General features: G+C 45.9%; 1 protein-coding gene across 1 annotated transcript in view; it reads right to left on the bottom strand.

Moving 5' to 3' along the window:
- The window catches only part of LOC128693315 (protein masquerade), a 68,369-nt gene extending 61,749 nt beyond the window's left edge, over window positions 1-6,620 (bottom strand). The window contains exon 1 of the mRNA XM_053782932.2: window positions 6,516-6,620. The gene's annotated coding sequence lies outside the window, so the exon portion shown is untranslated. The remainder of the gene's footprint in view (window positions 1-6,515) is intronic.
- Between the last annotated feature and the right edge of the window lie 11,003 nt (window positions 6,621-17,623).

The raw sequence follows: 17,623 nt of genomic DNA, 5'->3' as shown, positions 1-17,623 counted from the left end.
CATTAAGGTTTAATTCAGGGAATTTGAGCACAGATCCAATTCCCTAGATCAAGAGCCCCTCACCAGCATCAAGGAACCTCCGCTGAGGGGAATCATAGTAGTTAAATGATGAGTTAGAATGTCACAGGAATGTTAAATTCTTAGTAAATCTACAAGCAGCTATAGTAACAAATGTAGATAAAATAAATTTACGAAGCAACTTTCACTATAAACACTAACGGATTTATCCTTATATTCACACACAAAAAATGAACAGATGGTAAACCCGTACGAGTGCCAGATTATTATAATCAAGGGGGAAGCGCTAAACCCATACGATTATATAGTGCCTGTGGGGGGTATGTGGAAGGTATTCAGGCTTAATTCAGGAAACTGGAGCACAGATCCAACTCCCTATAACGAGAGCCCCTCACTAGCGTCAAGGAACCTCCCTTGAGGGGACGAGTGCCAGATATAGCATAATGTAGTCAGGTTAAAGCTTGGTTACATTTGGCAGTTTTGCGTGTACACTGATGAAAGTAATTGCAGTGTATTCATTCACTTTGACAGACACTTACACACTCGTGTATAAGATTGCCACTCAACACGAGAGAGAGAGAGAGAGAGAGAGAGAGAGAGAGAGAGAGAGAGAGAGAGAAAAAGAGAAAGAGAGAAAGAGAGAGAGAGAGAGAAACACATCCAGCGTTATTATTTAGGAGGAAGTACTAAACCCTTATAAGTCAAATGGCGCCTAAGGGCAATGGGAGACAGTAAGGTTTATCTCAAGGAAAGGAAGGATAGGTCCAATTCCTTGGCTTGAGAGTCCCTCACCAGCCTGTGAGGGACTCTTGTCGGAGGAAATAAAGTGTCGTCCTTGATATTGGATTCCCAAGGCGCTGTATAACTCCTATGGGTTTAGCTTCCCCTCTCCACGAATGTAATAAAAAGTTCCTAGAAGCAACAGAAGTGTTAAGGTTATACTACTACAAGCGTAGTCCATATAACAACGTATAAAAGCTAGTCATACAGTCTTGCGAGTCTCAGTAGGTAAACACTGTGCTTGTCTGTAGAGGAACTTCAGTCTGGCATTCGCTTTCTTTACTACACTGTTCCTTATCAATTCTCCTGACATGCATGGGTCAAAGGGGATTCTCGGTATTTTACTGAGGAAACTGAAGTGATGGGTTCCCCATTACACCGGACATTAAAATTATTTACCCTCAGTTTATGTTTCGTGCCAGAGCATGGCTTCCGTTTTCCCGAGGTGTAACGACAGTTTATTGTCTACTAACCATTTGTTGCAGGACTCCAGTTCCAGTGTTATTACATTAGCTATATCTTGTGGATCTTTACCTGACACTAACTGAGCACTGTCATCTGCATACAGTAGGAGTTTGCACTTGACACTGGTGGGCATGTCATTTACGTAACATAAGAATAATATGGGACCCAGAATACTACCTTGGGGAACCACACATGCTATCGGCAGGGATTCTGATTCTGTTATGTTAAAAGAGCAATGTGTAAATACAGCAGTACCAGGAATACACAGCATCGTGTATTATGGGGGAGCGCTAAACCCGTAGGGATTATATAGTGCCTGTGAGGGGGGAAGGGATGGCAGGCATTCAGCCTTAATTCAGGGAATTAGAGAACACCCCCAATTCCTTAGAATAAGAGCCCCTCACCAGCAACAAGGAACCTCCCTCGTGGGGAGTGTCATGTATACAGTGCAGTGTATACTGACACTGCAGAGAAATACACGCAAGTATAACACTCAGGACATATTATTTAGAAACGTTTCGTCCCTAGGGTTTTTTTCAGTCTAATACCCCTAAGTTATCCAAACCTCTCAATAAAATCCCCTAAAATGACGTGCCGTGATGCCGGTGAGGGTGCTCTTGATCCAGGGAATTGGACCTGCCTCCCATTCCCAGGAGAATGCTTCCTATTCCCCAGGTGTTATATCTCCTCTACGGGTTTAATGCTTCCCACTCATTAAACAAAATCAAACTTTTTTCATGCATGCAATTTATTTCACAATCTGTGGGTACTGATACCTAGTAGTGGTACTTATATTATAGTACATGATTACAGTTTGCGTACAACCAGAGCACAGGCAGTAACTGGATGGGTGACCGCGTGGATACGAACCCAGGTAAAAGAAAAAAAAAAGGCGCATCTGCTTGTAATGTCAACAAAACTAAATCTAATCTAACCTAACTTTCTTCCTGTGACTATTTCCATTCACTGTAAACACTGTTTCTGTGCTAGGGAGGACTGGAAATTCCGAGGACTGTCTCCAATACGATCGCCAACAGCCTGGCTGGACAGTATCAGGGACGTGATCATCAGACGGTACATGCATCAGACCTTACATTGAATAATACATGATTCCATCAAGGAAGATCCTTGATTCCAGCGAGTGGCTCTTACCTGGACTATACCTAGAGAGGGTTTCGAGGGTCAACGTCCCTGCGACCTAGTCTGTGACCAGGCCTCGTGGTGGATCAGGGTCTGATCAACCAGGCTGTTATTGCTGGCCGCACGCAAACTGACGTACGAACCGCAGCCCGACTGGTCAGGTACTGACTTTAGGTGCCTGTCCAGTGCCTTCTTGAAGACAGCCAGGGGTCTGTTGGTAATCCCCTTTATGTATGCTGGGAGGCAGTTGAATAGTCTTGGGCCCCTGACACTTACTGTGTTCTCTCTCGGTGTACTCGTGGCGTCCCTGCTTTTCATTGGGGGAATGTTGCATCTCCTGCCGAGTCTTTTGCTTTCATAGGGAGTGATTTTCGTGTACAAGTTTGGTACTAATCCCTCTAGCATTTTCAAAGTGTATATGTGGAAAATACTGTATATATTTTCCAGAAATACAGTAGTTATTAAATGTAAATAGATGGCCATACTGTATTTAAAATTTATGTAATCGAAAACGGGAAGCTGCGCCTGCGCAGAAGAGGAGACTCACCATCTTGGTTTTTGAATTTTGTACAAACGTTGGTGTAATGGGAAGAATTTTTCGTGCTCTAGAGGTTAAAATTGTGTTGACACCTCTCAAATAGGAGGCGAAATTGGTGGATGTGCATTCCTGCATAACTTGAGATATCAGACGACTGGACAAGACAGCTCCAGGAACCTCAGATAAGCTCTCTAGATTTGAGTGTAATTCTGGCCAGCATTATTTTCATAGATTTAGTTAGAGTGAGGTTTTCTGAGTATGATACACATTAATCTCCAGTCAAATTGGTGAGTGATATTAAGATATATTTTCCTTCTGTTATGTAATTGTGTATATATATAACCATTTATTTTTAATATACAGTCCACAAATTTATATATTTACCAGTATTCCTGGTGTATGTATATTTCATTTAATTAATAGGTCCAGAGCAACTTGTGGTTATGACAGTGGTAGGTATCGAAGGGGGACATTTTTTGCGACCTAGGTGTCCCAAATTCCTACTTGTCTATGTAACATTGATAAATAATAACTATCTTTGTTATCATTTACTGTTATGTACATAATTAGTTACATTCAGATAAATGCAATTTTCCACAGTATATGTATTATCATGTATATCTCTCGCTTGTGTTCCAGGGAATACAAATCAAGGGATTTCAACCGTTCCCAATAATTTAGGTGCCTTATCGTACGTATGTGTGCCGTGAAAGTTCTTTGTACTCTCCAGGTCAGCCATTTCGCCTGCCTTGAAGGGGGCAGTTAGTGTACAGCAGTATTCCAGCCTAGAGAGAACACGCGATGTGAGGAGAATCATCATGGGCTTGGCGTCCCTGGTTTTGAAGGTCCTCATTATCCATCGAAGGCGAGATCCTCTGACATTATCACTCCCAGGTCCTTCACATTACTTTTTCGCTCTATTGTATGGTTAGAATTTGTCGTATACTCTGATACAATTTTAATTTCCTCAAGTTTTCCATATCTGATCAGTTGAAATTTATCTTCACTGAACTTATTGTTCTGAGTGGCCCCTTTGAAGATTTGGTTTATGCCCGATTGGAGTCTTGCGGTGTCTTCGATGGAGAACACTTGTCATGGCAATTCGAGCGTCATTCGCAAAGGAAGACACGGAGCTATAGCTTACATCTCTATGTCAGATATGAGGATGAGGAACAGGATGAGAGCGAGTACTGTGCCTTGTGGAACAGAGCTTTTCACTGTAGCTGCCTCAGACTTTACTCTGTTTACTATTACTCTTTGTGCTCTATTTGTTAGGAAGTTATAAATCCATCTACCAATTTTTCCTGGTATTCCTATATCACGCAATTTGTGCGCTATTACATCGTGATTACAACTGTCGAAGGTTTTCGCAAAATTTGTGTATACTACATCTGCATTTTGTTTACCCTCTACAGCATCCAGGAGTTTGCAATAGTGATCCAGCAGCTGTGACAGGCAGGAGCGACCTGCTCTAAACCCGTGTTGCCCTGGGTTTTGTGATTGACGGATATTTTGCTGTAAGGAACTGAAGGAGTCCTTCCTTTGTTTTTAACCTGTTTGTTTTCCACTCCCCGGGAGCTGTATGGCTCCTAATAGTTTAGTGTTCCCTCCTAAATATAATAATAATCCATTTTATGACATCCGTATTAAGATAAATCGAATTTTGCAGTGGTAAAAAGGTCAGCAAAAGCACACTCCCCTTCAAATTTTCCGTTGTTAGATTATACTTTGTTTAAAGAAAACTGATGATATTTTCTCAAATCTCCCATCTTAATTTTGTTTATTAAGATATTTTAACAAATCAGAGCGACTTACGTGATGGCTCAAACCATAGATTAAGATCTAGAGAATTTACAAATGATATGGTGATAGTTTCCCAATATTAGCTTACATTTGTGCACACTGATTTGCATGTGTTGTTTCTGTGCCCACAACTACCTTGCCAGGCCACCTTCAAGCCTCGTAAGTGACCACACAATGTAGCAGCCTAGTACTGGCAGCAGTAAATTTCCATGTTGTTAGTGTAGAACCTGAAATAGGAGAGCAACTCAGCTTGTGCCCTTAATGTGGTCACACTGTACCCTTACTGCGGTCACATTGTGCCCTTAATGCGGTCACATTGTGCCCTTAATGCGGTCACATTGTACCCTTACTGCGGTCACATTGTACCCTTACTGCGGTCACATTGTGCCCTTACTGTTCAGTCATGATGGGACCGCCAAACCCTTAAGAGGGGGTTACACAGAGCCTAGAATAATGGAGAGGCACTCAGGTTCAGTGCAAAGAAGGGTGAAGACATGTCCCACTTCTTTGGATCAAGAGCCAGGTTGAGACAGGTTTGGCAGAACAGGTACTGGCCCGGGTCTTCTTGATGTGGTGACCCCGGAATATGATCAGGAGCCCCTGACAGATAGCAAAGCACCTACCGCTGTGGAGAAGTGAGGGAGCCGTCTCACGATTAGCGGACAAGAGGATCGGGTCTGCACCACTCCTCGAGTTGAACAGCCCATATGGGTTTAGCGCTTCTCCGAAATAATAATAATAATAATAATAATAATAATAATAATAATAATAATAATAATAATAATATCGTGCTTCAGCTCACTTCTAATCCTTCCCCCAGGATGCGACTCTCAGAAGTGGATTAATACCTAGGAACCTAATTATTGCTAGATGAACACCCTGGTACCTAATTGCTGGTAGATGAACACCAGGGTACCTAAATGCTGCTAGATAAACACCCAGGTACCTAACTGCTGCTAGATGAACACCTTGGTACCTAACTGCTGCTAGATGAACACCTTGGTACCTAACTGCTGCTAGACGAACCCCCAGTTAGGTTAACACTCAGGCACTTAATTTACTGTTGGATGAACACTAACCATCTAATTTATGCTAGGTGAAAGACATCAGGTGTTGGAAGACATTCCCAGATGTCTCCCAGCCCAGGAATCCAGTTTTATTCACAGACTCAATTAGTGGTAATATAACAAAGATACTGAACACAAGAACACTAATGATATGACCTGACGACACCTTCACAATATCCTGTATCTAGTATATTCATGCAGATATATATAAACAGCGTATTGAAAATACCAGATCAAGACAGTACTCACAGCAAGTTTCAAGTTAGAGAAATTTAGATTTAGAAAGGAAAGTACTAGTTGTGCTGAACTTTGGGTAGGCAAATATGGAACCATGGGTTGAAAAGCTGCAGTAGTGGATGCGAGTTTGGGCTGCCTAGCATGGGCCAGTAGGCCTACTGCAGTGTTCATTGTTATATTTTTTAAAAGAGGGAATGGAAAATGAAGGAATCTAATGCCACATGGACGTGAATATAATCAAGGAACATAGAAGTTAATACGGACGCTCTCATGGGTGGTGGTTTTATCCCTGAAAATCTTGATACAGAAAACAACGAAATAGAGAAAAACAAGGCACTCCATTTTAATAAGGAATTTCAGCGCATTTTACAAATTAAAAATAGCTAGGATACGTCCTATCTTGGAAACCCACCTACATAAATACACTAAACGTACATTTCAGAACCAAATAAAGAAACAAAACTAACCAGAAAGCACAGGAGCACAACAACGTCCTACCTCGGTGTCTAGAGCGCAACTGAACCCAATGGTACTAAGTAAGGAAGCAGGTTCACTACTGACACAACTTGCGCATGCGCTTCCCAATATACAAATGTATACATTGACGTTTTCCTCCTTATTTATTCATGTGGAAATGTATACAGTGGAAATATTGATCATTATAAATGAGAAAAAATGCGCTTTGTACTCTCAGTATTGAATTATTTAAGTTACGAGACAAGAAACAGATGAAATATTGAAGCTTTCCCTGGAGGTCAAGAACGACTTTCTCTAGACACACCTTGTACACCACACCTTGTACACCACATCATGTACACCACACCATGTACACCACACCTTGTACACCACACCTTGTACACCGCACCATGTACACCACACCATGTACACCGCACCATGTACACCACACCTTGTACACCACACCATGTACACCACACCATGTACACCACACCTTGTACACCACACCATGTACACCGCACCATGTACACCACACCTTGTACACCACACCATGTACACCACACCTTGTACACCACACCATGTACACCGCACCATGTACACCACACCTTGTACACCACACCTTGTACACCACACCTTGTACACCACACCATGTACACCACACCTTGTACACCGCACCATGTACACCACACCTTGTACACCACACCTTGTACACCACACCTTGTACACCGCACCATGTACACCACACCTTGTACACCACACCTTGTACACCACACCTTGTACACCACACCTTGTACACCACACCATGTACACCACACCTTGTACACCACACCTTGTACACCGCACCATGTACACCACACCTTGTACACCACACCTTGTACACCACACCTTGTACACCGCACCATGTACACCACACCTTGTACACCGCACCATGTACACCACACCTTGTACACCACACCATGTACACCACATCATGTACACCACACCATGTACACCACACCATGTACACAACACCATGTACACCACACCTTGTACACCACACCTTGTACACCGCACCATGTACACCACACCATATACACCACACCACGTACACCACACCATGTACACCACACCATGTACACCACACCATATATACCACACCTTGTACACCACACCATGTACACCACACCATATATACCACACCTTGTACACCACACCATATACACCACACCTTGTACACCACACCTTGTACACCACACCATGTACACCACACCTTGTACACCACACCTTGCACACCATACCTTGTAATATACACCACACCATGTACCAGTACACCACACATTGTAATGTTCATCACGCCATGTACCAGTGCACCACACCTTGTACACCACACCATGTACACCACACCTTGTAATATACATCACACCATGTACCAGTACACCACACATTGCAATGTACATAACGCCATGTACCAGTACACCACACCATGTATCAATACACACTATGTAATGTACACCACACCATGTACACCACACCTTGTACACCACACCTTGTAATATACACCAAACCATGTACCTGTACACCCCACCATGTGCCAGTACACACTATGTAATGTACACCACACCATGTACCAGTACACCACACTACGTAATGTACATCACACCATGTACACCACACCATGTACACCACACCTTGTACACCACACCTTGTACACCACACCATGTACACCACACCATGTACACCACACCATGCACACCACACCATGTACACCACACTATGTAATGTGCATCACACTATATAATGTGTATCACACCATGTACCATTACAACACACTATGTAATGTACACCACACAATGTACCAGTACACCACACTACGTACAAGTACACCACACCATGTACCACTACACCACACTATGTAAGGTACACCACACCAGGTACCAGTACACCACACTATGTACCAGAACACCACACCATGTACCAGTACACCACACTATGTAATGTACATCACGCCATGTACCAGTACACCACACCATGTACCAGTACACCACACCATGTACCAGTAGACACTATGTAATGTACACCACACAATGTACCAGTACACCACACTACGTACCAGTACACCACACCATGTACCACTACACCACACTATGTAAGGTACACCACACCAGGTACCAGTACACCACACTATGTACCAGAACACCACACCATGTACCAGTACACCACACTATGTAATGTACATCACGCCATGTACCAGTACACCACACCATGTACCAGTACACCACACCATGTACCAGTAGACACTATGTAATGTACACCACACCATGTACCAGTAGACACTATGTAATGTACACCACACCATGTACCAGTACACCACACCATTTACCAGCACACCACACCATGTACCAGCACACTACACCATGTACCAATATACCACACCATGAACTAGTACACCACATCATGTACCAGCACACCACATCATGTATCAGTACACCACACCATGTAATTTACACCACACCATATAGCAGTACACCACACCATGTACAAGTACACCACACCATGTAATGTACATCACGCCATGTACCAGTACACCACAATATGTAATGTACATCATGCCATGTACCAGTACACCACACCATGTACCAGTATGCCACACTATGTAATGTACACCACACCATGTACTAGTACACCGCATCATGTACCCGCACACCACATCATGTATCAGCACACCACACCATGTAACGTACACCACACCATGTACCAGTACACCACACCATATACCAGTACACCACACAATGTAATGTACACCACACTATGTACCAGTATACCACACCATGTACCAGTACACTACACCATGTAATGTACACCACACAATGTACCAGTACACCACACCGTGTACCATTACATCACACCATGTACCACTACACCACTCCATGTACCAGTACACCATATCTTGCTCAAGTAAACCACACCTTGCCACAATACACTACACCTTGCCATAGTACACCACACCTTGCCATAGTACACCACACCTTGCCATAGTACACCACACCTTGCCACAATACACCACACCTTGCCATAGTACACCACACCTTGCCACAGTACACCACACCTTGCCACAGTACACCACACCTTGCCACAGTACACCACACCTTGCCACAGTACACCACACCTTGCCACAATACGCCACACCTTGCCACAATACGCCACACCTTGCCACAATACACCACACCTTGCCATAGTACACCACACCTTGCCATAGTACACCACACCTTGCCACAATACACCACACCTTGCCATAGTACACCACACCTTGCCACAGTACACCACACCTTGCCACAGTACACCACACCTTGCCACAGTACACCACACCTTGCCATAGTACACCACACCTTGCCACAGTACACCACACCTTGCCACAGTACACCACACCTTGCCATAGTACACCACACCTTGCCACAGTACACCACACCATGCCACAGTACACCACACCTTGCCACAATACACCACACCTTGATACAGTACACCACACCATGCCACAATACACCATACCTTGCCACAGTGCACCACACCTTGCCACAGTACACCACACCTTGCCACGGTACACCACACCTTACCACAGTACACTACACCTTGCCTCACTACACTACACCTTGCCACAGTACACCACACCTTGCCACAGTACACCACACCTTGCCACAGTACACCACACCTTGCCATAGTACACCACACCTTGCCACAATACACCACACCTTGCCACAGTACACCACACCTTGCCACAGTACACCACACCTTGTCACAGTACACCACACCTTGCCACAGTACACCACATCTTGCCATAGTACACCACACCTTGCCACAGTACACCACACCTTGTCACAGTACACCACACCTTGTCACAGTACACCACATCTTGCCATAGTACACCACACCTTGTCACAGTACACCACACCTTGCCACAGTACACCACACCTTACCATAGTACACCACACCTTGCCACAGTACACCACACCTTGCCATAGTACACCACACCTTGCCATAGTATATCACACCTTGCCACAGTACACCACACCTTGCCACAGTACACCACACCTTGTCACAGTACACCACACCTTGCCATAGTACACCACACCTTGCCATAGTACACCACACCTTGTCACAGTACACCACACCTTGCCACAGTACACCACATCTTGCCATAGTACACCACACCTTGCCACAGTACACCACACCTTGCCACAGTACACCACACCTTGCCATAGTACACCACACCTTGCCATAGTACACCACACCTTGTCACAGTACACCACACCTTGCCATAGTACACCACACCTTGCCATAGTACACCACACCTTGTCATAGTACACCACACCTTGTCACAGTACACCACACCTTGCCACAGTACACCACACCTTGTCACAGTACACCACACCTTGCCATAGTACACCACACCTTGTCACAGTACACCACACCTTGCCACAGTACACCACACCTTGCCATAGTACACCACACCTTGCCATAGTACACCACACCTTGCCATAGTACACCACACCTTGCCATAGTACACCACACCTTGCCACAGTACACCACACCTTGCCATAGTACACCACACCTTGCCATAGTACACCACACCTTGCCATAGTACACCACACCTTGCCACAGTACACCACACCTTGCCATAGTACACCACACCTTGCCATAGTACACCACACCTTGCCATAGTACACCACACCTTGCCATAGTACACCACACCTTGCCACAGAACACCACACCTTGCCACAGTACACCACACCTTGCCATAGTACACCACACCTTGCCATAGTACACCACACCTTGCCATAGTACACCACACCTTGCCATAGTACACCACACCTTGCCATAGTACACCACACCTTGCCATAGTACACCACACCTTGCCACAGTACACCACACCTTGCCACAGTACACCACACCTTGCCATAGTACACCACACCTTGCCATAGTACACCACACCTTGCCATAGTACACCACACCTTGCCATAGTACACCACACCTTGCCACAGTACACCACACCTTGCCACAGTACACCACACCTTGCCATAGTACACCACACCTTGCCATAGTACACCACACCTTGCCATAGTACACCACACCTTGCCAAAGTACACCACACCTTGCCATAGTACACCACACCTTGCCATAGTACACCACACCTTGCCACAGTACTCCACACCTTGCCACAGTACACCACACCTTGCCATAGTACACCACACCTTGCCATAGTACACCACACCTTACCACAGTACACCACACCTTGCCACAGTACACCACACCTTGCCACAGTACACCACACCTTGCCACAGTACACCACACTGTTCTTGCTCTGTGAAATTCAACGAACTGGAAAATATTACTTTCCAGTTAATATATTAGTTAAAGCTAACGCAAGGAAGAAGAGAGCCTTGCGCTTCTCTCTTCATACATTATCTCTACTGATAGAATATGGACAAGAGTGTTTCCCGTAGATTACCCTTGTGTAAACCCTGAGATCTTCCATAACTCAAGATAAGTCACAATAAACGACTTTCCATGAATAAACCCAGGGTCCCAGGGTCCAGGGTCCAGGGTCCAGGGTCCAGGGTCCAGGGTCCAGGGTCCAGGGTCCAGGGTCCAGGGTCCAGGGTCCAGGGTCCAGGGTCCAGGGTTCAAGTCCACGTCCATTCTCTTTATTCATAGATCTTCCTCTAATTGTTCTTTAAGTGGACTCTCTACTCATCCTCCTTTACTGTATCTCCTCTTGTTAGCGTCTTTTCACACTGTCTCATCTACACCCTCTCACCTATGTCTATATGACTGTTGAGAGTCTCATCCTGGGAAAGCAAATGCTATGTGAACTTGTGAGATAACTCCATAGTGCTGGAATATCTTTGGTAACAGTACCAACGTACGTGTCAAAAAACCTAGTACTGAGAGCAGTATTAATGTGTTGTGTACGAGTCAGTCACTGTGGTGGATCTAATGTTGTTAATTTAAAAAATAAATGATAATAGTCCCACTGTGTGGCTGTCTCTCACAATCAATTAACTCCTGCATCATGATGGCCCCTCTCATTTTTACCACTACCACCACATTCTCGTTACCATCATCATGCCAGTGTGTGTGTGTGTGTACTCACCTAATTGTAGTTACAGGGGTCGAGACTCAGCTCCTGGTCCCGCCTCTTTCACTGATCGCTACTAGGTCCTCCCTCTCTCTGCTTCCTGAGCTTCGTCATACCTCGTGTTAAAGCTATGTATGGTTCCTGCCTCCAATATATTACTTGCTAGGCTATTTCACTTCCTGGCGACTCTATGACTGAAGAAATACTTCCTAACATCCCTGTGACTCGTCTGAGTCTTCAGCTTCCAATTATGACCCCTTGTTTCTGTGTCCCCTCTCTGGAACATCCTGTCTCTGTCCACCTTATTTATTCCACGCAGTGTGTGTGTGTGTGTGTGTGTGTGTGTGTGTGTGTGTGTGTACTCACCTAGTTGAGGTTGCGGGGGTCGAGTCCGAGCTCCTGGCCCCGGGTGTTAGTTACCATTTGGTCCTAGGCACATGTCGATTAGACACTAGGCCTGTTGTATGTGCATGCGTGTGTAAGTGTGTGTGTGTGTGTGTGTGTGTGTGTGTGTGTGTGTGTGTGTGTGTGTGTGTGTGTGTGTGTGTGTGTGTGTGTGTGTGTGTGCGTGTGTGTGTGTTTGCTCACACGTGCCTGTCTGCAAACGGTAAATAATTATGCATAATTATTTGTGGTTGCGGGAGTTGAGTCCTAGCTACTGGTCCCACCTCTTAACTGGGTTCACTCTTTCCTGATCTCTAGTACGTGCATTTTCTCATTTTCTCTTTTCTTTTATCGAGAAAAAGAGATCCAGTTTCATGGTAATGATGTGGCTCCCATCCCGCGGTCATCACACCTCCCATCCCGCGGTCATCACACCTCCCATCCCGTGGTCATCACACCTCCCATCCCGCGGTCATCACACTTCCCATCCCGCGGTCATCACACCTCCCATCCCGCGGTCATCACACCTCCCATTCCGCGGTCATCACACTTCCCATCCCTCGGTCATCACACCTCCCATCCCTCGGTCATCACACCTCCCACCCCTCGGTCATCACACCTTCCATCCCGCGGTCATCACACTTCCCATTCCTCGGCCATCACACCCTCCATCCCGCGGTCATCACACTTCCCATCCCTCGGTCATCACACCCTCCATCCCGGGGTCATCACACCTTCCATCTCTCTTACATCTTCAATCAAGCCTCACACACACACACACACACACACACACACACACACACACACACACACACACACACACACAAGAAGCATAGGGGCCATAACGAGGGAAGGGACTGAAGGAAGGAACACTCCACGGGAAGGAACTAAAACACATCAGAGGATGCAATGGGAGTCACAGTGGGAGGTGGAAAGGGAGAGATCCGTGTTTGTCTATGGGCTAGACGAAGCTAAAGGGGAAACTTATGATGAAAGAAAGCAGGAGGAGAAAAAAGCGATTGAAGACATCATGAAGGTGATAGGCGAGGGGGACATGACCCAGGTGGCAAATTTTCGGAGAATTGGGTGGTTCACAAAGAAAAGGAATCGGCCTCTCAAAGTAATTTTCAAGGCAGAATCAACCCGAACCATGATCCTGCAGGAGAAAGCACGGCTGAAAGGCAAGCAGGAGTTCCGGAGTGTGTACCTCGACCGAGACAGAACACAGGACGAAAGGAAGACAATGAAAGAGAGAGTTCAAAAACGAAAGGAGAAATGGGAGGAAATGAAAAAGGAGAGCAGAATAACCCAGGATCAAATGGAAGGACAAGCGCACCCCCCAGAAACACCTGCAGAAGGACTCCAGCCACGACACCCCCAAGGCAACTGAACAATCCAAACCAACCATCACACACCGATCCCTCTGTTTCCACCCCCCGCACCACAGTTACAGTATTAGAACAGAAGTTGAAGGTTTGGTACACAAATGCAGATGGATTAACGAATAAACATGAGGAATGGCAAGAAAGAATCAATGAGAAGTCCCCAGACATCATAGCAGTTACAGAAACAAAACTCATGGAGACAATAACAGATGCAATCTTCCCACCAGGATACCAGATCATGAGGAAAGATAGAAGGGGCAGGGGGGGAGGTGGGGTTGCTCTGCTCGTAAAAAACAGATGGAAATTCGAGAAAATGGAAGGAATAGATGAGACGGGAGAAAGAGACTACATAGCAGGTACACTTCAGTCAGGGGAACACAAAGTGGTCATTGCAGTGATGTATAATCCACCACAGAACTGCAGGAGGCCAAGAGAGGAATATGAAGAGAGCAACAGAGCAATGGTGGACACACTTGCTGAGGTGGCAAGAAGAGCTCACTCCAGCAGAGCAAAGTTCCTGGTTATGGGGGATTTCAACCACAGGGAGATTGACTGGGAAAACCTGGAGCCACATGGGGGTCCCGAAACACGGAGAGCCAGGATGTTGGACGTGGTGCTGGAAAACCTCATGCACCAACATGTTAAGGACACTACCAGAGTGAGAGGGGAGGATGAACCAGCAAGATTGGACCTTGTGTTCACCCTGGGCAGCTCAGACATTGAGGACATCAAGTATGAGAGTCCCCTAGGAGCTAGCGACCACGTGGTTCTGTGCTTTGAATACATAGTAGAGCTGCAAGTGGAGAGAATAACAGGAGTAGAATGGGAAAAACCTGACTATAAAAGAGGGGACTACATAGGGTTGAAGAACTTCCTGCGGGAGGTCCAGTGGGACAGAGAACTGGCAGGAAAGCCAGTAAATGAAATGATGGAATATGTAGCAACAAAATGCAAGGAGGCAGTGGAAAGGTTCATTCCCAAGGGCAACAGTAACAACGGGAAGACCAGAACAAGCCCCTGGTTCACCCGACGGTGTAAGGAGGCAAAAACAAAGTGCAATAGAGAATGGAAAAAGTACAGAAGGCAGAGAACACACGAAAATAGGGAGATCAGTCGCAGAGCCAGGAATGAGTACGCACAGTTAAGGAGGGAGGCCCAGCAACAGTATGAAAATGACATAGCATCGAGAATCAAGACTGACCCGAAACTGTTGTATAGCCACATCAGGAGGAAGACAACAGTCAAAGACCAGGTGATCAGATTAAGGACAGAAGGCGGAGAACTCACAAGAAATGATCAGGAGGTATGTGAGGAGCTGAACAGGAGATTTAAGGAAGTTTTTACAGTAGAGACAGGAAGGGCTGTGGGAAGACTGAACAGAAGGGAACATCAAGAGGGAATACACCAACAAGTGTTGGATGACATACGAACAACTGAGGAGGAGGTGAAGAAGCTCTTAAGTGACCTTGACACCTCAAAGGCGATGGGACCGGACAACATCTCCCCATGGGTCCTTAGAGAAGGAGCAGAGATGCTGTGTGTGCCTCTAACCACAATCTTCAACACATCCCTTGAAACTGGGCAACTACCTGAGAAATGGAAGACAGCTAATGTAGTCCCCATATTTAAGAAAGGAAACAGAAACGAGGCACTAAACTACAGACCTGTGTCTCTGACATGTATCGTGTGCAAAGTCATGGAGAAGATTATCAGGAGGAGAGTGGTCGAACACCTGGAAAGGAACAAGATTATAAATGAAAACCAGCATGGGTTCATGGAAGGCAAATCTTGTATCACAAACCTCCTGGAGTTTCATGACAAGGTAACAGAAGTAAGACACGAGAGAGAGGGTTGGGTAGAGTGCGTTTTCCTAGACTGCAGGAAGGCCTTTGACACAGTTCCCCACAAGAGATTAGTGCAGAAGCTGGAGGATCAGGCACACGTAAAAGGAAGGGCACTGCAATGGATAAGGGAATACCTGACAGGGAGGCAGCAACGAGTCATGGTACGTGAAGAGGTATCACAGTGGGCGCCTGTTACGAGCGGGGTCCCACAGGGGTCAGTTCTAGGACCAGTGCTATTTTTGATATATGTGAACGACATGATGGAAGGAATAGACTCTGAAGTGTCCCTGTTCGCAGATGACGTGAAGTTGATGAGAAGAATTAAATCGGACGAGGATGAGGCAGGACTGCAAAGAGACCTGGAGAGGCTGGACATGTGGTCCAGTAACTGGCTTCTCGAATTCAATCCAGCCAAATGCAAAGTCATGAAGATTGGGGAGGGGCAAAGAAGACCGCAGACAGAGTATAGGCTAGGTGGACAAAGACTACAGACCTCACTCAGGGAGAAAGACCTTGGGGTGACCATAACACCGAGCACATCACCGGAGGCACACATCAACCAAATAACCGCTGCAGCATACGGGCGCCTGGCAAACCTGAGAATAGCGTTCCGATACCTTAATAAGGAATCGTTCAAGACACTGTACACTGTGTATGTTAGGCCCATACTGGAGTATGCAGCACCAGTCTGGAACCCACACCTGGTCAAGCACGTCAAGAAGTTAGAGAAAGTACAAAGGTTTGCAACAAGGCTAGTCCCAGAGCTCAAGGGAATGTCGTACGAGGAAAGGTTAAGGGAAATCGGACTGACGACACTGGAGGACAGAAGGGTCAGGGGAGACATGATAACGACATACAAGATACTGCGGGGAATAGACAAGGTGGACAGAGATAGGATGTTCCAGAGAGGGGACACAGGGACAAGGGGTCACAACTGGAAGCTGAAGACTCAGACGAGTCACAGGGACGTTAGGAAGTATTTCTTCAGTCATAGAGTTGTCAGCAAGTGGAATAGCCTAGCAAGTGAAGTAGTGGAGGCAGGAACCATACATAGTTTTAAGAAGAGGTATGACAAAGCTCAGGAAGCAGAGAGAGAGAGGATCCAGTAGCGATCAGTGAAGAGGTGGGGCCAGGAGCTGAGTCTCGACCCCTGCAACCACAATTAGGTGAGTACAATTAGGTGAGTACAGACACATGAGGCGGGGCCAGGAGCTGTGAATCGACCCCTGCAACCACAATTAGATGAGTACATACACACACACACACAGCAACCATATGTAGGTGAGTACATACACACACACATGAGGCGGGGTCAGGAGCTGTGAATCGACCCCTGCAACCACAATTAGATGAGTACATACACACACACACCACTCTCACTGCTGGTTTTATCC

Source organism: Cherax quadricarinatus, chromosome 28 (assembly GCF_038502225.1).
Source record: "Cherax quadricarinatus isolate ZL_2023a chromosome 28, ASM3850222v1, whole genome shotgun sequence".
NCBI lineage: Eukaryota > Metazoa > Arthropoda > Malacostraca > Decapoda > Parastacidae > Cherax > Cherax quadricarinatus.
This window is presented reverse-complemented; position numbering and strand designations above follow the sequence as displayed.